The 27,937-nt window shown below is 41.9% G+C and overlaps 1 protein-coding gene across 8 annotated transcripts in view; it reads left to right on the forward strand.

Moving 5' to 3' along the window:
- MTUS1 (microtubule associated scaffold protein 1) overlaps positions 1 to 27,937 on the forward strand; it is a 190,561-nt gene that overhangs the window by 20,312 nt on the left and 142,312 nt on the right. Inside the window, exon 1 of one of the 8 annotated variants that reach the window (XM_069573318.1) lies at positions 12,109 to 12,429. The exons of the other annotated variants lie outside the window; for them this stretch is intronic. The gene's annotated coding sequence lies outside the window, so the exon portion shown is untranslated. Of the gene's footprint in view, positions 1 to 12,108; positions 12,430 to 27,937 lie in introns of those variants that run through there. 8 annotated transcript variants of the gene reach the window in all.

Consider the following 27,937-nt stretch of genomic DNA (forward strand, 5'->3'; position numbering starts at 1 on the left):
CCAGGCAAGAATACTGGAGGGGTTGCCATTTCCTCTACCAGAGGACCTTCCTGACCCGGAGATCACACTCATCTCTCTCACATCTCCTACATTGACAGGTGGATTCTTTACCTCTGAGACACTTGGGAAGCCTTTAGTGCAACAATATGCATATTCAATGTTTGTTTTCTTTTTCAATTACACTGTTTATTTTTCCAAGTTTCTGGAGGACAGAGTCTAAGAATAGGCTCCCTCTATACTCCTATCTGAGAAATGCCAAAAGTAGCCAGTTGTGGAGCAGTGAAGTTTTGTTCTGCTTATGAGAGTAAAGGAGGGACCTGGCTGGGTTTCTCACGTCCTGAGGTTCATGTTGTATTCCTTTGTTCTCCTGGTGAATTCCCGCATTCAGCCATCCTGGGACTGCAGGAGGGGAGGGTGCTCACCTGTAGGGCTGGAGACCCCCAGTAAGTGGATGCTAAGTGCCACAGCCAGGACCCTCGACTGACCCTTCTTTCTTCCCTGGATCTGCAGCTCAGTGTCAGGCTGCCCTGTTGTCTTCTCAAATACTAGAGCCTAACATGCTATTCTTAACATTTTCATGAGGTCTTCATTTAATGTTATCAGTAGAAATTTGAAGAGCAAATATTTAACATTGTGGATTCAGAAAACACATTTCTTTAGAACATCCAAGTTGGGGACGAATGAAAGAGATGAATTTTGATGAGGCCTGGTGTCCTTGCAGGAGAGGTACAAGGTAAAATACAGAAACGTATTTTCCCCTGGTTTTTTTGTATATGTTCTCCCTTGAAATTTCAGTTGTTAAAACCTTCAAGCCTAGTTTGAGGTTTTTAATGCTTCATTTTAGCAGTGAGATGGAAAAACCAACCAAACACTTGGCTTGAAACTCATGTTACCGTAGCTGTCTTTTACAGAGCTGTAGTAGTAAATGGTGCAGTCTTTAATCATCAGATATATTTAGTGTTTCTGGTAGCTCTGTTCCAATTACAGAAGTTATAGTATATGGTTATTTTTATAAATAGTGCAAAGGGATATTTAACTTACTGTGTCTTGGTATGCGATTCTTTTTTTGAAAAGTGACTAAAACTTTCTTAGAATATTTTTATCAATACCTACCTGTTCCCAAGGGTGTTACACAAATCTAAAATCTCCAACTTGCTGCTTGCTGGAAGTGATTATTTCAGGAAAAAAAAATCGTCACTGAGTTAAAAACTTCCTGGCACAGGGACTTTCCTGGTGGTCCAGTGGTTAAGACACCATGCTTCCACTGCGGAAGGTGACAATATGATCCCTGGTCAGGAAACAAAGATCCCGCTCGCTTCATGGCGTGGCCAAAAGATGTAAAAAAAAAAAATTTTTTTCCTGGCACATGTGTTAAAATTCTCATAAGAGTAGGAGATCTTTCAGCCTTTCTTCTTCTTTTTCTTTTTAACCTGATGAAATAGTGGGCATTATGGGTTGCATGTTTGGGGAAAAGGAGCCCCAGCTTTGGTCAGGCCAACTGAAGGCAGTGTTGGGGAGGGTTGGACTGTAAAGGTTATGGCCCCGATATCCTTGGAGGGCATTCACCTTTGCAGGGCCCTTAGATTCTTGCTGCGTCAGCAGAGGAGTGTCCGCTAATCCTCCTGAGACTTGCCTGCCTTCTGCAGGATTTCTCTCTAAGGACTTGGCCTCGTGATGATCCAGGGCCAAGTCCAGAATCAGAGAGGGGCTGCTGCCCTAAAAATAGTCCCAATATAAAAAAGGAGAGAGTCAATGGCACAGAGCCACTGCTGCCTTCCTGCTGCCAGGAGAAGATCTGGAAAGGAGCAGTCAAGTGGGAGGGTGTGTGTCTGAAGACAGGTGTGAAAAGTGTAGGGAGGGCGAGTGTTCTCCTGCTGACTCGAGTAGGGGGAGGTGGCAGTGTTAGTGACTGACTGCTTCAAAACCCTAGAAAATGGGAAATAAGGGAGGCTATCTTTTTGAGGCTGGGCTGGTGAGATGTATTTCTTGATGTTTCTCATTTGCAAGAAAATACTTTGTATTTAATGTTAGTCGCAGTAGTTTTGAGGAATGGAAACAGTAACGGGCCTTGTTTCCTATACGGCCCCGGGAACACAAAGCTGAGGATTGTCTGAAAACTTGCAGACAACAGATCATTGAGACAAAGACCTGTACATTTTAAATGGAAGTTTCTGGGAGGATTATTTAACACGCTTACTCATAACTCTTTGGATATGTATGGTGTGCATTTTATGTTGAAGTCACGTGAGCTTGGAGAAGCTTCAGTCTCAAAGTGAGACACAGAAGACTTTTCAGAAAGGTAGCTGGTTTTTGTTTGGGTATGAACTATCCAAAACTTAATCGTTATTTTAGAGACTTCTATTTTTAATTTAAGGTGAAACCTGTATCCCTTGACAATCACTCGTTTAAAGGCCAAGCACACCTTTTTCCTCCCAGCCTACAGGTAGTTGTGGAGGACTGAATGGTGAAGGGGCTTCCCTGGTGGTTCAGCAGTGAACACCAGGAGTTGTAAGTTCTGTTCTTGAGTCAGGAAGATCCCCTGGAGAAAGAAATGGCAAACCCCTCCAGTATTCTTTGCCTGGGAAATCCATGGGGTCACAAAGAGTTGGACATGACTTAGTGACTAAATAAGGCTTCCCTGGTAGCTTAGAGGGTAAAGTGTCCGCCTGCAATGCAGGAGATCTGGGTTCTATCCCTGACTTGGGAAGATCCTCTGGAGAAGGAAATGGCAACCCACTCCAGTACTCTTGCCTGGAAAATCCCATAGACAGAGGAGCCTGGGAGGCTGCAGTCCACGAGGTCGCAGAGTCGGACACAACTGAGCGACTTCACTTTCACTTCACTGGTGACTAAATAATAACAATGGGTGGTGAAGAGATGGAGAATATTTTGTTTGAAGACATAGGCTAAACCTATTGATTTAGGTTTTATTTAATTTCTTTTTAAATCATGCCACACGGCTTGGGGATCCTGGTTCTCTGACCAGGGATTGAACCTGGGCCCTTGGCAGTGAAAAGTGACAAGTTGTAGCCATTGGCCCACCAGGGAGTTCCCCATACTGATTTAGGAATGGATGGTCATTTATTTTCAAGGATTCTTCCACTCTGTCTCAGAGTTGACTTTTTGTCAGTGGTGTCCGACACTTTGCGACCCCATTATTTATAGCCCTCCAGGCTCCTCTATCCATGGAATTCCCCAGGCAAGAATACTGGAGTGGGTTGCCATTTCCTTCTGCAGGGGATCTTCCCGACCCGGGATGGAACTCACGTCTCCTGTGTCTTCCTGAATTGGCAGGCGGGTTCTTCATCACTGAGCTACCAGAGAAGCCCAGGTTGACTATTTAGTTTAGACCATATCATCTCTTTGGGGGGCCACAGTGAGAGCTCCCTTGCCTTTTGAAGATACTTCTCAGGTTTAGCACAAAGGCTAACCTGTTGCTAATTGTTGTTCTAGATTGGTGGGTCTGTGTTTCCTCCTAAGTGTGATGAGAGGCCATACAGAGCTTTGGGAGAAGATTTGCACGAGGGGACACGTTCAGAAGGATCATTTTGGTCACTTTGTGGAGAATGTATTGAAAGGAGGCTATGAAAAGAGGCTAATGATTTGCTCACTTGGTTCAGCAGAGAGACAGTAGTGACTTGTACTTGGGGTAATAGTGAAGGTGAGAAGCAGCTGGGTTTGGGATGTATTAAGTATTTTGAAGGTAGCCTCTTTCCTCTTTAGGAGTGGCTATTGGGGTGGGAGGGGGGATGAAGGATGACAACTGGGTTTTTGGCATAATCAGTGGGGTTGCACTGTAGTGTCTTAACAGAGACTGGGGCAAGAAGGAAGCTGTGGGGAGGTCTAAAAGCCCAGAGTTGTCTTGTAGATGTAGGAAGTTTGAGATGCCTATTAGATAAGCAAATGTAGGTGTTGACTTGACAACTGGATATTAAAATCTGGAGCTTTAGAGAAAGATCAGGACTAGAGATATATGCTTGTGGGAGTCGTTATCCAACAGAAAGTATTTACTGTAATAATACCATGAGTTGGGAAGAGAAGGGGTTAAGGGGCTGAGCCCTGCCTTACTCTCAACACGGGTGGGGGTGGGGGGTGTTGGTCAGAGAAGAATCCAGAAGAGGCATTTGCCAAGAAGCAGCCTGTGAGTTTCAGAGAATGCAGACAGAGCGATGCCTCTGAGGTCACGTGAAGGAGGTGTCTTGAATTTGAACCCTAGGGTGGGTGAAGAGTTGTGTTTACCAGACAGAGAACACTTCTGTTCACTTTTTGGTAAGTTGTGTGTTTGTGTGTGTGTAGTTGTCATTTAGAATCTTTGATAAGCTTTAGCAAACCATGGTCAAATTCAGCCAAAAGTAAAAACAAATACAAATTACTTTAAAGCACCAGAATACATAGAATCTAGAAAAATGATACCGCTGAACCTATTTCCAGGGTAGGAATGCCAGAGAGGCAGACGTAGAGAACAAACTTGTGGACACAGTAGGGGCAGGAGAGGGTGGGGTGAATTGGGAGAAGAGCACTGACAGGGATATCCTCCCGTGTAGAATGGATCCCTAGCGGGAAGCTGCTGGATAGCACAGTGGGCTCAGCGAGCTGATGTCTGACAACCTCGAGGGGTGGCATGGGGGGTGCATGTGAGGGAGGCTCAAAGGAGAAGGGATATAGGTATACATATAGCTGACTCGTGGTGTACAGCAGAAACTAACGCAACATTTTAAAGAAATTATACTCCAAATAAAAATCAATTAAAAAAAACACACCAGAATCTGAGATTTAGTTAGGCAACCTCATTTCAGAGAAATGTATGTATTCTGTTAATCATCTTTGAAATGTTGACAATGGGTGGAGGCACTGTAATTCTCTTTGAGGGCCCCTAAGTCCCCAAACACTTCTTTATATCCACCACTGCCCTTAGTGCTCTTTTAAGACCTTCCTTTGCCTGGGCTCTTACTTCAGAGGCCCCATTCCGTATCACATTGAAATATAACCACACTTGATATTTAAACAGTTGCTGCTGACTGCTGGTAAGACACTACAGTTAAGACTTTCCTGGGGACTTGCCTGCTGCTCCAGTGGCTAAGACTCAACCATCCCAGTGCAAGGGGCCCTGGTTCGATCAGGGAACTAGATCCCACAACTAAAGATCCCGAATGCCACAACTGAGCCCCTGTGCAACTGAATAAATCAATATTTAAATTATATATACACATATGTAAATATAAAGACCCTTTTTGTTCTTTGCCACCTTAGCTGCTACTAACTTTTCAGGTCTCACCTACACGTGTGACTTGCTCAGAGACCCCCTACTCCTATAATAGCAACCAGAATACCAACGTCTTTCTTAATTGACCACAATTTCTGGCTGAATAGTTGTGTAATTTTTTTTTTTTTTGTCTATTTCGTTCACCTTTTTGTCATTTTGTTCACGCACCTAGCAGCATGTTTGGCATATGATGGGCACCTGACGAACTGGATAAATGAATGTCAAGAAAAGAGCTCTCTCAGTGGTGCGACCATAGCTCTGGTTTCCAAGCTCAGTATTGTATTTACTTTAAAGGTAGATTTACTGAGGTACGATTTATTTATAGCTTGCTCAGTCCTGTCCAACTCTTTGTGGCCCTGTGGACAGTAGCCCGCCAGGCTCCTCTGTCTATGGGATTTCTTAGTCAAGAATACTGGAGTGGGTTGCCATTTCCTTCTCCAGGGGAATCTTTCCAATCCAGGGATCAAACCCAGGTCTGCATTGGTGGGTGAGTTCTTTGCCATCTGAGCCACCAGGAAGCCATACCTTTTTTTATTGCTGAGTGCTATTTCATTACATGGATGTACTGCAGATATTTTATTCATCTATCAACATATGTGTTTACTTCTAATTTGGGGAAATTATTAAATTTTTCTTCCTGGTCTTAATAACACGGACATGATATTAAAACAGCTTCAATAGCCCATAGCTCTGTACCCCCCCTTACGTCTAATATATTCATCTTCTCATGTTCTTTTACTATATATTTTATGACTGTCATCATAAAATGTGCATTTTTCCTAGTTGTTTGTACACTGCATAGGTAAAAATGGTTGTATTTCATTGAGTTACTCGGCTATAATTTTCTTATCAGTCCCTTGTTCACATTTAGGTTGCTTCTAAGTCAGTTGTAGAAAATATGCTAAAAATCCTCTGGCCTCCCCTATGACAAATCCTTGGCAACAGTTAACTTAAGACTCTTAATTGGAAGTGGTAGAAATCAATCCAGGTAAACCCAGGCAAAAACCAGGTAGGCTTCATAAGGAAGGGTGTAGGAAGTTGCTCACAACTCAAGTGTCAAGGCAGCTGGTGGGAACCAAGTCAGGTCAGTTCCCTCGTTGCTTTCATTTCTGAGTCTCTTGGGACAAAGCTGCTTTTTTCCTGCAGATCCTTGCTTCCTCTGCTTCTGGGTGCAGGGAGGAAGGGGACTAACTGCAAGGCTTGGCTTGATCAGCTTCTCTGTTTTAGGGAATTCCATGAATCCATGGAATTCAGCCAGTCTCTTTCAAATCCGCATGCTGGTTTGGAAGACAGAACCTGGCCCTGTTTGAGGGTTGGTGTCTCCACTAGGGCCAGTCCATAGAGTGAGGCCACTTCAGGGAGTCAAGGGGGCTGTTGTCAAAGGGGATTGTTGTGACCTGATTCCACCCTCGAAGTTTTAGATTCCAAATAAGACTACATAAAAGCCATTTTTATCACTGTTGAAGTTGAATTCCAAAGGGAGCTCTGCTCAGTGTGATGTGGCAGCCTGGATGAGAGGGAAGTTTCGGGGAGAATGGATACATGTATATGTATGGCTGAGTCCCTTGGCTGTTCACCTGAAACAGTCACAGCATTGTTAATCGGCTGTACTCCAATATAAAATAGAAAGTTTTAAAATAATCCAAAACAGTTAATTGAAAAAAAATGAGGAGGCTGGTAGAGAGTTATTATATATATATTTTTTGTATTTGTGTTTGCACGATTAGTTGCTCAGTGGTGTCCAATTCTTAGTGACACTGTGGACTGTAACCCTCAGTCCATGGGATTCTCCAGGCAAGAACATTGGAGTGGGTTGCCATTTCCTCCTCCAGGGGATCGTCCCAACCCAAGGATTAAACTCACATCTCCTGCATAGGCAGGTGAATTCTTTACCACTGAGCCACCTGGGATGCTGGTATTTGTGTTTAGATTTTAAAAATAGTTGTTTACCACTCCTTAGCTTTGATCCATCATCTCTGAGGGATATGTAATGGATAGCTGAGAAAGTCTGATTTACATTTACAGCCAACATTTATTGAATGCTTACTTTATATAAGCATTGTGCCCGAGACGTGTGTAAAATACAGGTAGTTTATTCAAAGGGATTATTCTCTCAACCATGCAATCAAGCTGAGATTTGTTTTACCTTGAAGGAGGAGTTTCTTTTGAAGTGGGCCTTGAGTGGGAGTGTTCCATGTAGAGGTAATCGCGTCAGCTTTGATCTGGAAATAATTCAGTAGTGGTGCTAGGAATTCCCTGGTGGTCCAGTGGTTAAAAATTGTGCTTTCACTGCCATGCTCCTGGGTTCAATCCCTGGTTGGGGAATTAAGATCCCACAAGCTTTGTGATGTGGCAGAAACAAAACCAAAAGAACCAAGCAGTGATGCTGAAAGGTTTGGAGGCTTGTAAGAAGCTGAGCACCTCCATTTATGGATGCCTGCCTAGAAGCCTGTTCCTGAGCTGTGTGACCAGCTGGGTTGTGTGTCTTGTGCTGTCTTTGAGCTTGAGGCCCTGGCTGGAGTCTCCTAGGCTGATCAGGCCGCTGGTCCTGGAGTCCCTGCCTGATCCTTCCAGGGACTTGCCCAGTTGACTGGCTGTGGGTCTAGATGCTCCTCCGGCTTCCTCCTCCTCAATCTCAGACAACCGCATCTGAAAGTCTTTGCCAGCAACGTTGCCCTGGTTACTGTCATGATTTTACTCTTCTCTGAAATCACATGTCTCTTATGACTGATGTTGATAGGGTGAGGATTTAAAAGATTATGACAGCAAAACTTGCACACTTAAGGGTATCTGTTCACGTGTACAAATGGGCTCTTTCTATGCGACTGTCTAGCCCAGAAGAACTTCTGCCTCACAGGTGTGGTGCCACAGTTGTCAGTGTGGTGCCATTGTGTAGACCCTTCCCCTTGTGGATTGAACATTTGAGATCTCAAATAGTCATCTGCTCAGTCACTAAGTTGGGTTCGACTCTTCGTGATCCCATGGATTGCAGTGCACCAGGCTTCTCTTTCCTCCACTGTCTCCTGGAGTTTGGTCAAATTCATGCTCATTGAGTTGAAGATGCCATCCAACCATCTCATTCTCTGTCGTACCCTTCTCCTCCTGCCCTCAATCTTTCCCAGCATCAGGGTCTTTTCCAGTGAGTCTGCTCTTCGCATCAAGTGGCCAAGCTTCAGGATCAGTCCTTCTAATGCATATTCAGGGTTGATCTCCTTTAGGATGGACTGGTTGGATCTCCTTGCAGTCCAAGGGACTCTCAAGAGTCTTCTCCAGCACCACAGTTTAAAAGCATCAGTTCTTCAGTGCTCACCCTTTTTTATGGCTGAACTCCCACATCTATACATGATTACTGGGAAAATCATGGCTTTGGCTGTATGGACCTTGGCATCCCAAAGTTCTAAGATACCTGATATAGACTTTTTCACCTGTTTTATAGATTAGGAAAGTTGAGATAGCAGTGAAATTAAGCCATCAGTTTGTGGTGTTATCTTTTTTTAAATTGTGGTAAAGTACGCATAACAATTCACCATTTTAACCATTCTTTTTTTTTTCTTTTAACTTTTTATTTTATATTGGGGTATAGCTGATTAGCAGTGGTGAACAGCGAAGGGATTGAGCCACACATAAACATGTATCCATTCTCCCCCGAACCCCCTTTCCATCTAGGCTGCCACATGACATTGAGCAGAGTTCCATGTGCTGTATAGAAGGTCCTTGTTGGCTGTCCATTTTATTTATTTTGATTTTTTAAAAAATTCATTTGTTTTTAGTTGAAGGATAATTGTTTTACAGTATTGTGTTGGTTTCTGCCAAACATCGGCATGAATCAGCCATAAGTATACCTATTTTCCCTCGCTCTTGAACCTCCCTCCCACCTCCCTCCCCATCCCACCCCTCTAGGTTGCTACAGAGCCGCAGCCTGAGTTCCCTGAGCCATACAGCAAATTCCCGTTGGCTCTCTATTTTCCATGTGGTAATGTATGTTTCCATGTTACTCTCTCTGTTCATCCCACTTAACCATTCTTAAGTATACAGTTCAGTGGCAGTATGTACATTCACAGTATTGTGTAATCATCACCCTGTCTAGTTCCAGGGTGTCTAGTTCCTGTCTAGTTCATCATCCCAAACAGAAACTTGGAAATCATTGAGGAATAATTTCTGATCCAATTTTCTCACTAGCTCCTGGTAACCTCTCTCCTACCTTCTTCTGCCTCTATGGATTTTCCTGTTTAGGTACCTCATGTAAGAGGAATCATACCATGTTTGTCGTTTTCTGTCCTTTTCATTTAGAATGTTTCCAAGGTCCATCTGTTTGCAGCATTATTAAAATTTCATTTCTTTCTATGGCCAAATGATATTCCATTGTATTTAGCTACCACATTTAGTTTATTCATTCACCTATGTATCCTTGGGTTGTTTCCACCTTTTGCTTATTATCCATAATGCTGATGTTGACATGAGTGTACAGAGATCTGTTCAAATCCCTGCCCTGGGTCCTTTTCAGTGTACGCTTTGGAGTGGAATGCGAGATTGTATGGTGATTCTGTGTTTACCTTTGGAAGAACCACCAAACTGTTTTCCACAACCACTGTGGCATTTTACTTACCCGCCAGCAACGCAGGAGGGTTCCAGTTTCTTCACATCCTTGCTGACATTTTCATCATGGCCGTGCCAGTGGGTGTGGCGTGTTAACAGCAAGTGAGCCAGCTACACATACACACGCGTGTGTGTGCGGTTGATGAGTTGCATCTGACTCTCTGCAGCCCTAGGAGGGCAGCCTGCCAGCTCCTCTGTCTGTGGGGTTCTTCAGGCAAGAATACTGGAGTGGGTTGCCATTTCCTCCTCGACGAAATCTTTCCAACCTAAGGATGGAACCCGAGTCTCTTAAGTCTCCTGCATTGCAGGTGGGCTCTTTACTACTAACAGCCATCAGGGAATTTCATACATACACATATATTTCCTGTGTGTGTGTTTTTTTTAATTTCCTTCCCATTTAGGTCACCACAGAGCCTTAAGTAGAACTCCCTGTACTGTGCAGCAGGTTCTCATTAGTTAGTATATTTTATGCATAGTAGTATGTGTATGTCAATCCCAGTCTCCCAATTCATCCCTTCTTTCCTTTCCCCCCTTGGTGACCATACATTGTTCTTTATGTCCGTGTCTATATTTCTGCTTTGCAAATTGGTTTATCTGTGCCATTTTTCTAGATTGCACATGTATGTTGATATGCATTTTCTTTTCTTTCTTACTTCCCTGTGTGACAGCCTCTAGGTCTATCTACATCTCTGCAAATGGTACAGCTTCATTCCTTTTTTATGACTGAGTAATATTCCGTTGTATATGCATGCCACATCTTTATCCATTCCTCTGTTGGTGGACATCTCATGGTTGTGATTTCTATTTCCCCAAAGACTCATAATGTTAAGCGTCTTTTCAGGGGTCATTTGCATATCATCCTTGGAGAAATGCCTCCTTCCTTTGAATGAAAGGCCTCGGTGTTTCACAGTCCTATATTTTAGCTCTCTTGAATGTCTATGTGTATATATGTATTCTTAAGAAGATTGGACTAAAAGTGGGAAGGTTTTCTCTGTTTTAGCAGAAGATGTTGAAATATTACAAGTTTATCCTTTGAAGTAAAAATTTGCTTTTGGGATCTTCAAGTGGGTTATGCGCTCCCACACACACAGAGAAGGTAGGCCACGCCACCTGTCTGATTGGAGCAAGAAAGGCTTAAGGCCTTTAATCCCATTTAGCATTGTAAAAGGAGGAAGAGGAGGCAGGATGGAAAATGAGGTTGCCTCCCCTTTTGTTTCTCTGTGTTTTAGAAGGGAGAAAACTTTCTCCCATTTTTATTTTCCCAGCCCCTACATCTTCAGACTCTTGAGATGAAGGTGGTGATAGCCAGTGTCAAGCAGGACAAGTAACTTCTTTGATTCTCTTTCTTTTGACCTGGAATGCATTTTTTTCCCCATTGAAACAACACCCTAGCTTGTATTCAGCTTCTTGGTCTTTGCACGTGTGTTAAGGGTTAGGTCTAGCTGACCTAATAGGACTTAAATTATAAATTAAATTTGTTTCCATTTGGGGCCAGGCTAGAATCCTCTTCCTCATGAAGAGCATCACTCTAGGAAAATTAGTTTTGAGCTAAAGTAAATTTTCGAATGAACTATAGGTGGTGGCCTGCCTATAATCCGGGGACTGCCTATACCAGCAGAGTAGCTGAAGGTTGTGTGATGAGCTGAGTGGACTTGTGGAGGAAGCATGTGTACAGGGGCCGCAGAGAGGGGAGCAGCACCGACTTGGTGCGTCTGCATCCCCCCTGCTTGGGTGGTGCTCTGGAGCCAAGTTTCTACCTCAGAAATGCCAGCTATTGATACACGTGTGCCTAGGGGTAATGTCTGTGTGCTGATTGACAAATACAGAAATATCGAGAGAGGCATAAGAGTCTTTTTGGGAGAGGGGGAGGATCTAGCCATTTTATTGAGGGGCTTTGGGCGAGGATCAAAGGGCTGGGAGGACAATGAGATCTGAAGTCCTCCTCCTGGCTGGAGTTTCCCCAGCCTCACAGTCACTGAACCTGCTGGGTTTTGATGCTTCATCAAAGTGTAGCATCTTACCCCAAGTCTGCCTTTGTGTACTGGCCCTAGATATATATATATGTATGTGTATATATATATATATATATATGTATGTATGTATATATATATATGTGTATATATATATATATATATATTTTTTTTTTTTGGTCTCTGTTGCCTTTCACATGGACATTTAAAACTGTGTCTATTCCTTGAATTCTTTTATTCTTCTGCCTTTTTTTTTTTTTTTTAATATTGACACCCTAGACTTTCCAAGTGACTTCCAGCAACCCAGCTTCCCTGGTGCCTCAGCAGCAAGGAACCCGACTGCCAGTGCAGGAGAAGAGTTCAGTCAGTGGGTGCGGAAGATCCCCGGGAGTAGGAAGTGGCTCCCCATCCCAGTATTCCTTCATGGGGGATCCCATGGACAGAGGAGCCTGGCAGGCTACAGTCCATGGAGTTGCAGAGTCTCAGACACGGCTGAGTATGAAGGCTCCAGCAACCTCAGAGCATCTGTCTCTACTGATCGTGGGCTGGCACGGCTCTTACGGACTCTTCCCCCATGGCCCCACTTGAGTTTGGTCTGAGGTATCAACAGTAAGCTGTTTTAAAAGTTTGGCTCAGAGATACTGATTTACCGTGATGTGTAATTGATTATTTTTTTCCCTTGGGATCTGGTTTCTAATCTTTCTATGTAATTTTACAAGGAGGAATAAATTTTCCTCTACCCTTCTAGGTTCTTCTGGCTGGTCTCAGAAGTAAACTGACATGAGACAGACAAGTAGGAGAAAATCACACAGAAGTTTAGTAACATGTATACATGGGAGGGACCCAGGAAAATGGAGCAACTCATCAAAACAGCCAAAATCCTCACCTTAAACACCATTTCAGCTAAAGAAAAAAAAGGATCTTGGGGACAATGGTTTGGGGCCTTAGAAGGGAGTAAGGCAGTTGACACAAAGATGGAAAAGCAAATGTTAGGTAAATAAATGTTTGCTGGGTCAGCAGAGACAATGGGACACAGGATTTTAACAAACAGACTGCTAGATTCCCCGTGTGCATACCTGGCTCATACCAGATTGTCTATGATGATGGCTCCCTTCCTGGAACAAGTCCTCCGTCTACATTCTTTAAATAGTCCATGTGCGTGCGTGCTTGCGTGCGTGCTCACTCGTGTCTGACTCTTTATGACGCATGGACTGTAGCCTGCCAGGCTCCTTTGTCCATGGAATTTCCCATGGCAAGAATACTGGAGTGGGTTGCTGTTTCCTTCTCCAGGCAATCTTCCTGACCAAGGGATCGAACCTGTGTCTCCTGCATTGGCAGGCGGATTCTTTACCACTGAGCCACCAGGGGCGCCCAGACAGTCAGTGGGGGAAGGTCAGAGTTTCTTTCTGAGTCTTTTGGGCTTGATTGTTTCCATCTTGAAATAATCTTCATGCCAAAGAGAGATTTTAGGGTGGCAAAATTTGTTCCCCTACAGCTATATACCTTTATTCCTCTTGGAGCCTTACTGGTGTCTCAGAGAATGAAGAGAAATAGTTCTCAGCCTAAGCTAACTTTTCAAATCAAGTAGGGGAAACGAGGGATTATTGTGCGCATATTTGTTGCATCTGCTTGGAACCTGACAGGATGCTCTAGTTTCTAGGAGGTAGCTTCTCTTTCTTAGGAACATGTCTTTGGAGGTTTAATCTCTTATAGATTGATTCTTTTATATGGATTAAATAGTTTTTTAATATAATCTTCAACAAGTTCCTAAGCTGCTACTTTTAAAACATTTGTTTATTTTAAATTGTAGGATAATTGCTTTGCAGTGTTGTGTTGGTTTCTGCCATACATCAACATGAATCAGCCATACATATACACATGTCCCCTCCCTCTTGAACCCCCCACCCCATCCCTTCCTCCCCTCCACCCCATCCCACCCCTCTAGGTCATCACAGAGCACCAGGCTGCGCTCCCTGCTGCACAACGACTTCCCTTTAGCGATCTGTTTTACACAAGACAGTGTATAAGTTTCAATGCGACTCTCTCAATTTGTCCCGCCTCTCTTCCCCCAGTGTGTCCACAAGTTTATTCTCTTTGTCTAAGTCTCCATTCCTACCCTGCAAATAGGTTACTTAGTACCATTTTTCTAGATTCCATATATATATATATATGTTTGTGTGTGTTAATATATGCTATTTGTTTTTCTCTTTCTGACTTAAACTTCACTCTGTATAATAGGCTCTAGGTTCATCCACCTCATTAGAACTGACTAAAATGTGCTCCTTTTTATGCTGAGCTGCTACTTTTTTTCATAGGCTTGTGTCCATTTTCTTTCCCCGGCCCTCTTCTCCCTCTGTCTCTTTGTGAAGAATCACAGGTAGTTGTGCAGTTTCAGAAACTGGAAGAACTACTTTGGTTATTCAGTAAACAATCTGAACTGTTTCTACTAGAGCCTCTTTATCATTGAGTGACACTGGATTCACAAAAAGATTGAACATAGTGTTTAGTTTTTGGCCTAGTTTCCCTTTGTAGAAAAACATAATCTGTTTCGAGACCAGTACTGAATGTACTGGTTTTCTTATCTTAATTGGCGTTGGCGATTGTAGCCAAACTTCTTCCTTGGTAGGACATCAAAAGATGAAGCTGGCCTCTTGTTCTAGGAAGCAGGTCCAGATAATTTTGTTTTAGCAGATGTGCCTGACAGTTGTAGTAAGTAAAAGTCCCTTTATTTAGCTCCACTTTGGTGTAGTCACTGGGAGATTGAGAACAATAGGGACTCGGGTTTGGATAATGCAAGTGAAATATTTACCCTTGCTCATTTGTAGCTTTGAGACACAGACTGTTTATTTAATGCGTTACATTAGTATAGACAGCCTTTAACTTTTTTTTTTTTTTTCCCTAATTATTGTATTCTTTAAGCTTGTATCTAGTTTCTGCAGACTTGGTTTCTTTTCTTTGAAGTTATGTTTGATCTTCTTAACGCAGGGTTAGTTTGTGGTACTTGTGCCATTTCACCTAAGGTGGTTAAATAAATATTGTTAAAGAGGATAAAAATTTAGGATAGGGCTTTATTCTAAATGTACCATTAAATCGTACTTTTATGAGGCAAGATGGTGGTGACTTGAAGGGGCTGGAGGCAAGAGTATTTAACCTTGGTTCTGTCTCTAAATAGTTGTATGAACTTGGAAGTCATCAGAGCTGCTAACTTGCATGATTCCCGGGGCACCATTACCACCATCTTCAGTGTAACCCTACTGTTAGTGTTGCTTTTCCACAGAATAGGTGTGAATGGTGACTCCTAACGTTGTGTAATTGAAAGCAGCACTATAAACCATAACTTATTTTCTGTAGACCACAATTTTCTTACATACCGAATAGGCAGATTGTAAAGAATCTGCCTGCATTGAGGGAACTGTGGGTTCAATCGATGGGTCTAGAAGATTCCCTGGAGAAGGGAATGGCTACCCTCTCCAGCTTTCTTGTCTGGTGAATCCATGGGCAGAGGATCCTGGCGGGCTACAGTCCATGGGGTCCCATAGGGTTGGACATGACTGAGCAATCAACACTTTCGTTTTCAGACTGGACTCAGTGAACCCAGACACTTGAGCCAGTCATTAGTGTTCGTCAAGCCCTCTTCCGTGAGCGGGCCCTGTTTACAGGGGAATAGTAAAATTACCTTCGTTCTTAAGAGTAGTCTGTTTCAAGAGAAGTTCGTCTGTTGTAGTCTTTGGATTCATGAATAAACTGCTATAAGACTTCTTGGAACGTGCTTCGGGTGTCTGAACTGAATGGTTCTATTGTTGGAATTTGAGAGGCATTTATTTAGGGACTACATTGATTGTTTTGTCAAGTCCAAATGTTCCTTGACTTACAGTGGTTCGACTTGATGGTGCAAAATAGTGTTTTCAGTAGAAGCCATATTTTGAATTTGGAGCTTTTCCTGGGCTAGGATCCTCTCTCCTGATGCTGGGCAGTGTCAGGCACCATCAGCCACGTGATCACAAGGGTAAACAACCGATACACTCACCTCTCTGTACCCAGACAGCCATTCTGTTTTTCATTTTCAGTGCAGTATTCAGTCATCTACATGAGATCGTACATTATTATAAGTTTTGTGTTAGATGGTTTTGTCCAACTGTAGGCTAATGGAAGTGTTCTGAGCAGTTTAAGGTAAGCTAGGTAAACTGTGATGTTTGGTGGGTGAGGTGTACCAAATGCATTTTCAACTTTTACTGTTTTCAACTTCCATTGGGTCTATCAGCATGAAACTCCATCATAAGTTGAGGAAGATCTATAACAGCTTTGACACTAGTTATTCATGTTTTGAAGAGCAGATATGTTGACCTAAGATTCTAAATAAAGTGAAAGTGAAGTTTCTCAGTCGTGTCCGACTCTGAGACCCCCACGGACTGTAACCTACCAGGCTTCTCTGTCCATGGGATTTTCCAGGCAAAAGTGCTGGAGTGGGTTGCCATTTCCTTCTTCAAAAAAAAAAACCTCCCAAAAAACCTATATAAAGATGTACAAAAAAAAAATCAAAAAGACACTTCACCAAAGAGGATCTACAGACAGCAAACAGCACTTGGAAAGATATCCAGTATCACTAACCATTAATATTAATATATCAATATCACTACCCCATGGACTGTAGCCCACTAGACTCCTCTGTCCATGGGATTTTCCAGGCAAGAATACTGGAGTGGGTTGCTGTTTCCTTCTCCAAAGATTCTGAATAAATGACCTCCAAATCTTTTAATCTCAGTTTTTATGAAAAAAAAAAATGGTGATCAAAGAAGTACAATTTGTAAAGAATGTATTTTATTCCACTGGAATATAGATGTATCTTTAATATCTTGGTATTTAAATAAGATTCCAAAAGTAATTATAAATATTTAATGAAATGTGTAACACAAATGTATAATGTGGCAGTCTCTTCTACACCCCTGCTCCAACCTAAGGGGATGGTGATAAACTCTTGAAATTATATCCTTCTAGAACTTTCTCTTACACAAATGTTAAGTTGAAAAATTTTGAGTATTCACCTTAAGTTTAAAGGATATGAAATGCCTAAGAATTTATTAGTATAGGAAATGAGAAGTGAAATTGTAGGTTAATTAATGAAGATTATACCTTAAATCTGAGTTTTATATTTTGATATAGATGCTTACTTACCATCTTTTCTTCAAATATTTTGTTTGTTTCCAAATCACTTGAATATTCTGGTTTCTTTAATCCAGATGCAGTCACCCAGCAACCGTGAGTGCTGATTTAATCTGACAAGTGAAAGTAACTCCTGTTTCAGACCTGGTATGGATAGGCCAGGAAGTTGCTTATTCCACAGAACACTTTGTTTTTGTTTTGAGTTTTACTGTAAGTGATGTACAGTATAGCCAAGGAACATACACGTTTCTCTCTGTAAGGCTTAAAAAAATCTGTGATGTTTTGTTGGCAGAGAGTCCAGGGGAAATTCTTCACTTTGGGGAAAAAAAAAAAACTAGTCATTATACCCAGCCGTATTACTGCTGCAAGGCTGAGCTGGTCTTTGAATAACCATGGTCCCTTGAGAGGGTTCATTGGGTCTGGAGTGCATTTCCTTCAGTGTGCTTGTAGTCTCTGCATTGCGATATGAAGAAGACAGTCCCTACGGTGCAGCCAAGTATTTTTTTTTTTTTTAACTTGAATGAGACATCACTTGCTTATGTTGATAGTTGTTGATTTTTATTTCTGAGAAATATAGGTAAGTTGCCTTGACATGGTTGATTTAGGGCATTTAAATTAAGCAAAATGCCTGAGTTAATTATGTTTTAGAAGTGGTACTTTAAAAAAATGCTTTTTAAGTCAGATACCCTTTTTCATCTCCTTCTATTTGTGATATTTATCTTATTAAAACACCGCTATTTCAGGATAAATTCTAGAATGTGTGAAAGCCAAAGATTACTATGAACAAATGATCATATCAAAATGATCATTTTTTAGAGAAGAAAAGAGTTCAGCCCCTGTGATGCTGTGCTTTGTGTTTAACTTGCTAAATAAAAATTTCACACATTGCTTCATCAGAGTTCACATTACCTAGTCAGTTTTTTAATATAATATATAATTTTATATATTGTAAATTTTCTATATTGTCACAACATGGTCATTTTATGTGTGTGTGTGTGTGTTTTTAACACTTACAATAGCAAAAGTATGGTAGGAGATGATTCCAAATAGTTCCTCTGTCATCTGAAGTGCCTAGATCCTTGGTTGTTTGGTCAGCTTTGCATTGTGATTCTGGTTATAACTCTGAGTCCGTGTGTGTGTGTGTGTGTGTGTGTGTGTGTGAGTGAGAGAGAGAGAGAGAGAGAGAGAAGAGGGTGGGAGGAAGGGAGGGAGGTGCGGAAGAAAGCTAGAAGTACTGAAATATTAATGATTTAAAATACTCTGAGTATGTTTAACCTGGCCATTTGACTTCCGTGCTATCTTAGCAACAAAATAAGAGAATTATGGAAACACAGCTTGGTTGTTTATGCTGTTTGATATGTTTAAAGAATATAGAATGTCCTGAAACATAGATATTTGTAAAAGGAAAACATTAAAACATTCTATTTAGGAGAATTTCTGACTAAGCTTTCAGGAATGTGGTTTTAAGAATCTGTGAGTGTGTGGGGTCTTCCATATGCTGGTTTGAGGTTTTAGGAAATTCTTCAGCCAGAAAGTCTTGGAATAAAAGTACATTTTTGGAATAAAGGCCAGAGATCTGAATTCTTGAAGCTCAGGAGGTTATTAACAGGCTTTGTGTTGACTCTTCTAGCAGATTCTTCTTCAGTGGTGGTGTCCTTATCCTAATCAGCCAGGGCTTCACTCTCTCTGCCCCTCTTGCAAGTGTTGTTTAGTTGCTAAACTGTGTCCAACTCTTCTGCTTCCCCATGGACTGTAGCCACCAGCTCCTCTGTCCATTGGATTTCCTGCAAGTGTGGATTTACCTGTAAAAGACTAACTATGCCATAGTCCTTTCATATCTGTGGAAGATTGCTTTCGGGACCCGAAGACACCAAATCTGTGGATGCTCCAGTCCCTTGTATAAAATGGGGTAGTATTTGCATGTAACCTATGCACATGCTCTCATATATTTCATGTCGTCTCTAGATTACTTATAATATCTAAAATAATGTAAATGCTGTGTAAATAGCTGTACGTAGAATATTAATGCTATGTAAATGTTATATACATAGAATGTTAATGCTATGTAAAAAATTGCCAATGGGTAGCACATTCAAAGTTTGCTTTTTTGAAACTTTCTGGAATTGTTTTCCAATATTTATCTGCTGTTGATTGAATCCATGGATTTAGATTCCACAGATATGGAGGGCCAACTGTATCGTGTAGTAATAAGTATAGAATAGTCTGTTTTCAGATGTCAGTTCTCATTAAGATGTGACCATAGATTTAAAATTATTTAACCACAAGGCTCAAACAGACTATCAGTTAATTGTTTAATCTTTATTTATTAGTGTAAAAATGGTTTGTTTGTTTGTTTTCCCCTTGGGATACTTTAATTTTTATGGTGTGTTTCATGTCCATTTTGAGTGCCATCTGTTTACTCTGTTACCTGCTGAGAGTCTTATTACTGGGGTTATTTGAGGATCTTCTGTTACGACAGTTGGGAATACTATTAATAGATCCTTCCTATAAACATGTTCTAATCAATGAAATAGAAGATCTTAAAGATATTTTAAATACAGACGTCATATGGTTTTGGGCATGGATGGGGGATGAGGTGATATATTTTTGTTGAAGTAGTTTTATTTTGTCAAGGCATAAACAAAGTTTCACTGGTAGCTTTTACTATTGAGTAGTATTTTCACTTAAAAATTCTAAAGTTGAGTTGATTTAGAAAGAAATGAATTAATTTTCCTTGAGTGATTAAGCAATATGTCCCTGTGCCCAATACCATATTCATTGTAACTTAGATCTTTTATTCATTCTGTGAATCTCTCCTTTATTTGTTGCTTGGAATGGTTAAAAAGCTTTTTTGCAGTTAGTGCTCCCAGAATCAATATCCTAAACTCATGTCAGCTTATTTAAAGAAAAATAGAATATTATAAAATACTTAGAAAATTTATACTGAAAGCTGAAATCTTTTTTTGCATCCTCCCAGTTTTATTTGTGCAGTTTTTCAATATATTTGCTGTGGCTTCCATCTTAAAAATATGAACACAAATGAAGTAGTCTTTTAAGCTCATGTGTGTGTCTGCAGTCACGTAATTGGGTGCTTACTGTGCGCCAGGCTCTCTGCTGCAGAAAGCACAGAGGTGAACCTTTTTAAACTCCGTCTGGCTTTTTGTCCCCTTTTCATCCCGACACTGCTGTGCTGGTTCAGGTCCCTCCCAATATATCCTGCTCTCGCTCTTTGCTCACAGGGACATCTTCCCCTCTCCAGCCAAACCAAAGTATTAGTGTCTTAACAGCTTTGGCAGACTCGCACCATTCCCAGAATAGAATTCAAACTGCGGAACATTCCCAGTGGCTGGTCTTCACCCTTTCCATCTGCAGCCACTTTGAGCTTTGTAGCCTTCCCAGTCTCTCCAGCCCTTTCCTACTTTAGAGCCAGTTGGATTCCTTCCGCTGCATTGCCTGTCTTTCCATTTATACTTGATAGTTTCCCCCAGCTCCACTAGGCAAACAGATCTCTCAGCTGTGATCTGTTCATCCTTCTGATGTATTGGTCTGTTGATCTTTTCTTTAGGAAGGCACTCATCTTGTTGTTACATCTCATGTCCCAGACAAACGCCCACAGTCAAGTCTACAGCAGCCCCAGACCCTGACTGCCCAGCACGTGGGAGACAGGAAAGGCATATTTCAAATAATATCCCTGATTGTATTCATCTTGTGATTTTAGTGGTCTTCAACTTTGGATTGCATACAAATTTTAGTCCAGGATCCAAAAGTACACCTGCCCTGAATCATGCTTCAAGTGGACCATTCAAGGAGTTTGATTCATCGAAAAGCAAAACCAGACTGAAAGTAAGCTTGATAGACCATCTTTAAGAAAACAAATTAAAATTTTCAGTTACATCAGGGTAGTTCAGAGTGGTCCACAAGCTTTCCTTAAAGTCTACAAGCCCACCTCCATAGTTGTCAGAGCAATTACATCTATGTGGTAACATAGATGCTTCTCTGGTGGCTCAGACGGTAAAGTGTCTGCCTGCAGAGCAGAGGTCTGAGTTCGATCCCTGGGTGGGGAAGATCCCCTGGAGAAGGAAATGGCAATCCACTCCTGGAAAATTCCATGGACTGAGGAGCCTGGTAGGCTACAGTCCATGGGGTTGCAAAGAGTTGGACACGATTGAGTGATTTCACTTTCATGTCAACAGTGAAGATCTCCCCTCAAGAGCTTCTCCCCAGAGTCTAGCAAGATACTCTCAGAAAGGATCTGAGATTGAGACCTCCTGGCTTCTAGAAAACCTGGTCGTTTAAATACAGATCTAGTCCCTGGGTAGTGACAAGTAGAGCACTGGGTCTGTGGTTAAATCTGACAGAGGTGGCTGTTTGTCCGGCACTCTCCACTTCTCCCCATCTTTTATGTTTATAGGATTTTTAGCCAGGTGTATGTACCCTGTATTGGTGTCCATGCCTCAGCCTGCCTTATGGGCAGGTGTGGCTGGATGGTCAGGTTTTGGCCACTGACTTCAGTGTGCTGTGTTATCTGGACTTAACTTTTCATGTTTATTGCCTCTGGACCCTTTTGTTCTATTCAAGGAAACACAGATAATGCCATTTGGGGCCTAGGTTGAGGTCACGCACAGGAGAGGAATGAGAAAGGTCCCTAACAGGTGGGTCTCTTGACCCTGGACAACCTATGCAGACTTTTGTCTGAGACAGAAATAAACTTGTCTTTTGCCACTTATTTGAGGTTTTCTGTCTGCTATGGCTGGACTTTGAATCCTAAATCCTATTGTATACTTTATGAGTCTGGGCAAGGAGTGTTTAGACAGGGGAAGTAGGAACTGCCAGGAACCATTGTACATTCTCTGGAGGGGCAGAGATTTGGTTGATTACAGCTTAAGAGGATTTAAATGTCAGATTAGTGTTAAGATTCCACAGGTCATTTTTAAGGTCTCTTCTAACCCTGAGAGTCAGTGACTTTGAAGTGTTGAGCTTTGCTTTAATAAATTATGGTATTTGTTCATTTCTAAGACATATATTTTTGCATTTTAATGGTTCTGATGCAAGGATGTGTTTTATAAGAGGGACTCTATTTGACTGCACTGGGTCTCCGTTTCTGAGTACAGGCTTTCTCTAGATGTGGTGAGCTGGGGCAACTCTAGTTGTGGTGGCTTCTCTTGTTGCAGAGCGTGGGCTGTAGACACTTAGGCCTCAGGAATCACAGCACGTGGGCTCAGGAGTTGCGGTGCACAGGCTTTCGCTGCCCTCGGTATGTGACATCTCCCCAGACCAGGGATTGGACGGTGACCCCTGCATTTGCAGATGGATTCTTTGCCACTGTAGGGGAGCCTACAGCGTGTCTGGGAATGTAGGGAAGTCCGGGGTACTCTTGGCTTTGAAATGTAGTTAGAACAGAACCTGACATTTGACCTTGATGGTCTTTAGGTGTCCTTAAGAGTGGCTGAGTTAGCAGGACAATGTTGAAGCGTGACTGCTGGCTTAAGGTGAGCAGAGACACTGTCAGGATAGTGCAGCCGCAAAGTCACTAGTTTTAGGTTCAGGAAGAGGCCCCTTGCAGCTCAAGTTTGGGTTTCTTCTTGGAGTCCTGTCTGTAGTCTCACTGGCTTCTCCTGATGCTCAGCTGCAGAAAAGCCAAGCTGTTGGGGGTTTTAAAAGGAACTAAGACAGCAGCCTTGTTTGATAAGAGGCTTCTTAATGGAAGGAGAAAAGAAGATAAATAGAAAGGGTTCAAAATAATTATTTTACCTAACAGAGGACGAGATGGTTGGATGACATAACTGACTCGACGGACATGAATCTGAGCAAGCGCTGGGAGATGGTGAAGGACTGGCATGCTGTAGTTCATGGGGTCTCAAAGAGTTGGAAACAAGTGAACAACAAACTCCTTAACTTTTTATCAAATGTTGAGAGTTTAGGAAGATAAGTAGTGCTCAGAGGCTTATGTAAAAGAACAGCCCACTCTGTTCTCAGAGACAGTCATGTTTCTTCTCTCCACTGTTTCTTGTGTTTCCTTTCATCTCTTAAATCAAAATAACTATGAATAGTATCTCTGTGATCCAACTGGCATTTTATGATGTTTCTTTTTGTTTGTTTGTTTTATAAAATAAAAGTACATTTTTATAAAGAAAAAACTCAATATTGAAGGCTCAGACATTTGGGGGATACTGGAAGGGTATTTGTCCCACTTCTTCCTCCCATCATTTGTGAAGGTAGGGTGAAGGAAGAGCGGTCAGGGAGACTTTCCTGCCTGAAGGTCTCTCTTCAGGGGCTGTCTGGCTGCCAGTTGGTTTGTCTTTGTGTGCCCCTTGCCTGCCTTCAGCACCCTTGCCCAAGTCCTCTGCTGTGCAGTGGGCAACAGGGCACGCCAGCTGGCAAAGAGGCAGGTGATGATGGTGGAGGCAACAAAGAACGGCCACGTGCTGGTGGGCCAGCCCAGAGGGAAGTGGGTGATGTTTCTTTTTGTTTGTTTGTTTTTAGTTTTAATATCTGACAGAAACAGCTCACATCCTTCAAAACACTCTCACATTTCTCTCAGTTCAGTTTCTCAGTTGGTGCCAACTTCCCAAAGCTGATTAGCTCTGTTTTCCCACAGACATCCTTGTCAGACCGCTGACTTCCTGCTGCCCTGGAGGACACAGCCGTCACCTGGGCTTTTCCTGGGAGTCCTTCCTTTTTCTCCTCTTGGACTTTCTGTTTCCTCCATGATACCCCTCTTTGGCTTAATTCCTCACGTTGGCAGCATTCCGCCTCTTGTAGATTTCCTGAGAAAACATGCAGGAGAGAGAAGCGTGAGGCTTTGTGTGCCTAAAGACCCTTTTATTCACACTCAAGCTGGATTCGTGGCTTGGCAGGATTGGAATTCCTATTTGAACATTTCTCTCAGAACTTTGAAGATATCCCTTCATTTGTCTTCTGGCTTTCAGTATTAATGTGGTAAAGTCTGCTATTCTGATACCTGGTCTTCTGTAAGTCCTTTTTAAAAATATATTATTTATTTATTTTAATTGGAGAATAACTACCTTACAATATTGTGATGGTTTTTGCCATCCATCAATATGCATCAGCCATAGGATGTATTTGTCCCCGCCATCCTGTACCTTCCCACCTTCCTCCCCATCCCATGCCTCTCGGTCATCACAGAGCGCCAGCTTTGGTTGCCCTGGGTCGTACATCAAGCTCCCCCTGGCAGTTTTGCACGTGGTATTGTGTATGTGTGAGTGCTTTTCTTGTGAACCACCCCACCTTTCTCTTCTCCCACAGAGTCCAAAAGTCTGTTCTGCACCTTTGTGTCTCCTCTGCTGCCCTGCACTTAGAGTCGTCGGTAACCATCTTTCTAGACTCCATATATATGTGTGAATATACGATATTTGTCTTTCTCTTTCTGACTTACTTCACACTGTATAATAGGCTCTGGGTTCATCCACCTCATTCGAACTGACTCAAATGTGTTCCGTTAAGTCCTTTTCATAGCATGGAGTGAAGCCACAGGCATGACCCCAGACTGTCTAGGGTTGCCTCCTTCTAACTACACGACTACGGCAAGTTATGTAACTCTCCGTGCCTCAGTTTCCTCACGTGCGAAGTGAGGATAATAGTGCTTGATGCCTCTGAAAGCTTGTTTGTGGATTATACAAGAAGTATGTATGGTGCTTGGAACTGCTGTTTGCGTGTAAGAGTCGTACAGTGGCTGCTATTTGTCACTAAAATCTAACTTTTCTGAAACATCAGTGACATGCAGTGATCAAATCTTGTTCATTTATTGCGTAGAACAAACAATGTACCTCTTCAATCTGGAGGCTTTAGTTCATCAGCTCTGGGAAGAATTTGTATTATTTCTTTAATTATATTTACTACAAAATTTTTCTTTTCCCTCTTATAATACTATGAGTTGAATGCTGGATCACTTGGATGAATCTTTAATTTTAAAAAAATCCTTTTGCATTTTTGTGAAAATTTCTGAGTTAGTTTACATTTCTGAGCTAGTTTGTTAGATTATATCTTCTGAATCTTTTTATTATCACTTTCACATTGATTTCTGAGCATTCTTATATGTCCTTATATTTTTAAAAATAATCACAGTGTTAGCATGGATATATATTTCAGGCTATTAATTACAGATTTTCTAATTTTCTAATTTTCTCTTGCCAGCATAGCGTCAATTTCCTCTGATAATTTTTTTTTTATTATTTGTTTTTCTTTTATATCAAAATGTCCTCAAATATTGAGTTGATGTTCAGCTTCCTTTTTAAGGTTGATCGTCTCAAAAAACTCAGAAAACTGTCTTTGGGGCAGGCTTTACCCTGGGAGGCATGATAATGTGAAACCTTTGGTGTCAGTATCTCTAGGTCTTTTTCTCTGTTGTTTCCAAGCATTGTTCTCTTGCAAAGAACAATCTTATCCTTTGCCTGGGCTGTTTAAGCCTGGCGATGATAAGCTTTGTATGGAGCTGTGGACAGGAAGTGCATTGGTAATCCTACCATTTTACAGGAAAAATTTCACTAAACTTCCTTGTTTGCACCCACCATGCCTTATCCTCACCCTCTTCTGGGTCTAGTGGCTCTAAATGGGGGTGTTTCACCCATTTCTTCTAAGATCATATGGCTGTTGCCAGAGTCAGGACGGTTGTCTAAATGTACAGGGTAGAGGTGGGGACCTGGGCGGAGGAGGTGTTTAGTGAATCCTTATAGAGAATTATAATTCCTTATAGCTCACTCATTGGAAAAGATCCTGATGCTGGGAAAGATTGAAGGCAAAAGGAGAAGGGGGCGGCAGAAGATGAGATGGTTAGAGAGCACCACCCACTCAATGGACACGAATGTGAGCAAACTCTGGAAGATAGTGAAGGACAGGGAAGCCTGGTGTACTGTGGCCCATGGGGTCACAAAGAGTCAGACACGATTTAGTGATTGAACAACAGAGAACTACAGATAGTCTCCCTATCACAAGCACCGCCTGCCCACCTTCTGTTGTCTGCGTGTCTAGTTCCTGGGTCCCTCTGGGTTTGTGCAGCCTGTCTGCCTTGCACCCTGCAGTATGTTCTTTGCAAACTTGTTTGACTTCTCTGTACTCTAGTAAGTCGTTTCTGCCCTCAGATATTGAGGTTTGTGATTAACGTGTCACATAATAGTGGATTTTTTGTTATTCTTATTTTTCCCTTTGCAGGTAAACAAATATTTTTAAAATTGATTATAATGATTTCAGACTAGAAAAAGAGTAAGCGTCCTGTATCAAAGTCACGTGTCTTCATATGTGGAAGGATGACTTTGTATTTTAGGGAGAATGGGGGAAAGTACTACTTGTGTTCATTTTTACTTACACAATGAAACGTTCTTGTCAATGTTGCTTTGCTCATTGGCACTTTTACCATAACTTTCTGTGTCACTTTTGTGTGATGGTGTGTGTGCATTGCTTTTGCTACCATCATCCTCAAGGTTAAGTTTGGCATTTGACTCTTTTATATCTGCTTGTGAGTTTTAGATGAAAAGACTTTGAAGCTTTGAGCTTAAATAGGAGTCTGTTCTTTTGATTTTTTTATTGTTAAATTTATATGCATTGAAATTCTAAACTGAGGTATTAACCACAATATTTATAATAATAAAGGTAAATCTCTTTCCACTGTTGCTAGAATTGTTAGTTGAATTGTTAGTTGCTACCTGGGTTAACTTTCCCAAAGGTAAAGATAGTTTTGGATTAAAACCAAGATCTTTACCTCAAATCATTTCTTTTCACTGCTACTCATCCTTGAAGTGAAGGACAGTTTAAACTTTTGCTGCCTTTACAAGCAGGGGGAGAAACATCTGGAGGAGCTATAATCTTTCTTGTCACTGGCTGTGCACCTGGAGTGCAGGTGTGTGTGGAAGGGGCAGCGAGGATAGATTGTCACCATCTGGGCAACAGGGAGCGCTTTGAGTGGATGGGTGAAGAGTCATTATTTTGCCCATTAGAGAGAAAAGGTATACTTATCTGGAGGCTGTGGCTATGGAGGAGGATTTGTGTTGCTGGCATGGGCTTCCCTGGTGGCTCAGATGGCTTGATCCCTGTGTTGGGAAGATTCCCTGGAGAAGGGAATAGCAACCCTCTCTAGTATTCTTGCCTGGAGAATCCCATGAACAGGAGAGCCTGGTGGGCTACAGTCCATGGGGTTGCAAGAGTTGGACACAACTTAGGGCAATGCTTATGCTCCAGGAAGGGTTAAAATGCCATCCCTAGGCTGCCTGGGAACCCAGTCATCATTTATGGGTGTGTGTGTTTAAAACAATGGAAACTGTGTTCTGAATTCCATGCAACCAACCTGGAAAAGGACTTCAGTGATGCACTGTTTTTCTAGAACAGGCTTGTAGTAGTTTGTAACAAAAGCAACACAAACTACTTGGCTTAAATTGATAGAAACCTATTCTTAGAGCTCTGAAGGCCAGAAATTCAAAGTCAAGGTGTCCGCAGGACCTGCCCACCCGAAGCTTTTGAGGGAGGGTGCATCTTTGCCTCTTCTAGCTCTGGGTAGCCTCACTTGCTCGTCAATGTAAGTCTATAGTCTCTGCCTCCACTTCACGTGGCCCTCTTCCCCCTGTGTCTCTGTTCCTTTAAATGGCATTTCTCTCTCTTTGGATGCTCCTTCTCTTATATGGACTGATGTTGAATTAGGGCCCACACGAATGACTTTAATCTTAACTTGATTGCATTTATAAAGACCCTATTTCCAAATAATGCCCATTTGTAAGTCTCTTTTTGAGACACGCAATGCAACCTGTAACAGCAGTTTAATAACACGAGTTGCTTTTGGGCCTGCTCCAACAGACTAAGTCAATTAAGCTTCCCAGAGAAAAGGAAAATATTTTTCTAAAGCATGTGATCTTAAAGAGTGGGCTAAACAACCATAATATCAAAAAGACCAATTGAAAAATGGGCAAAGGACTTGAATAGACATTTCTCTAAAGAAAATAAA

Source organism: Ovis canadensis, chromosome 26 (assembly GCF_042477335.2).
Source record: "Ovis canadensis isolate MfBH-ARS-UI-01 breed Bighorn chromosome 26, ARS-UI_OviCan_v2, whole genome shotgun sequence".
NCBI classification, from domain to species: Eukaryota; Metazoa; Chordata; class Mammalia; order Artiodactyla; family Bovidae; genus Ovis; species Ovis canadensis.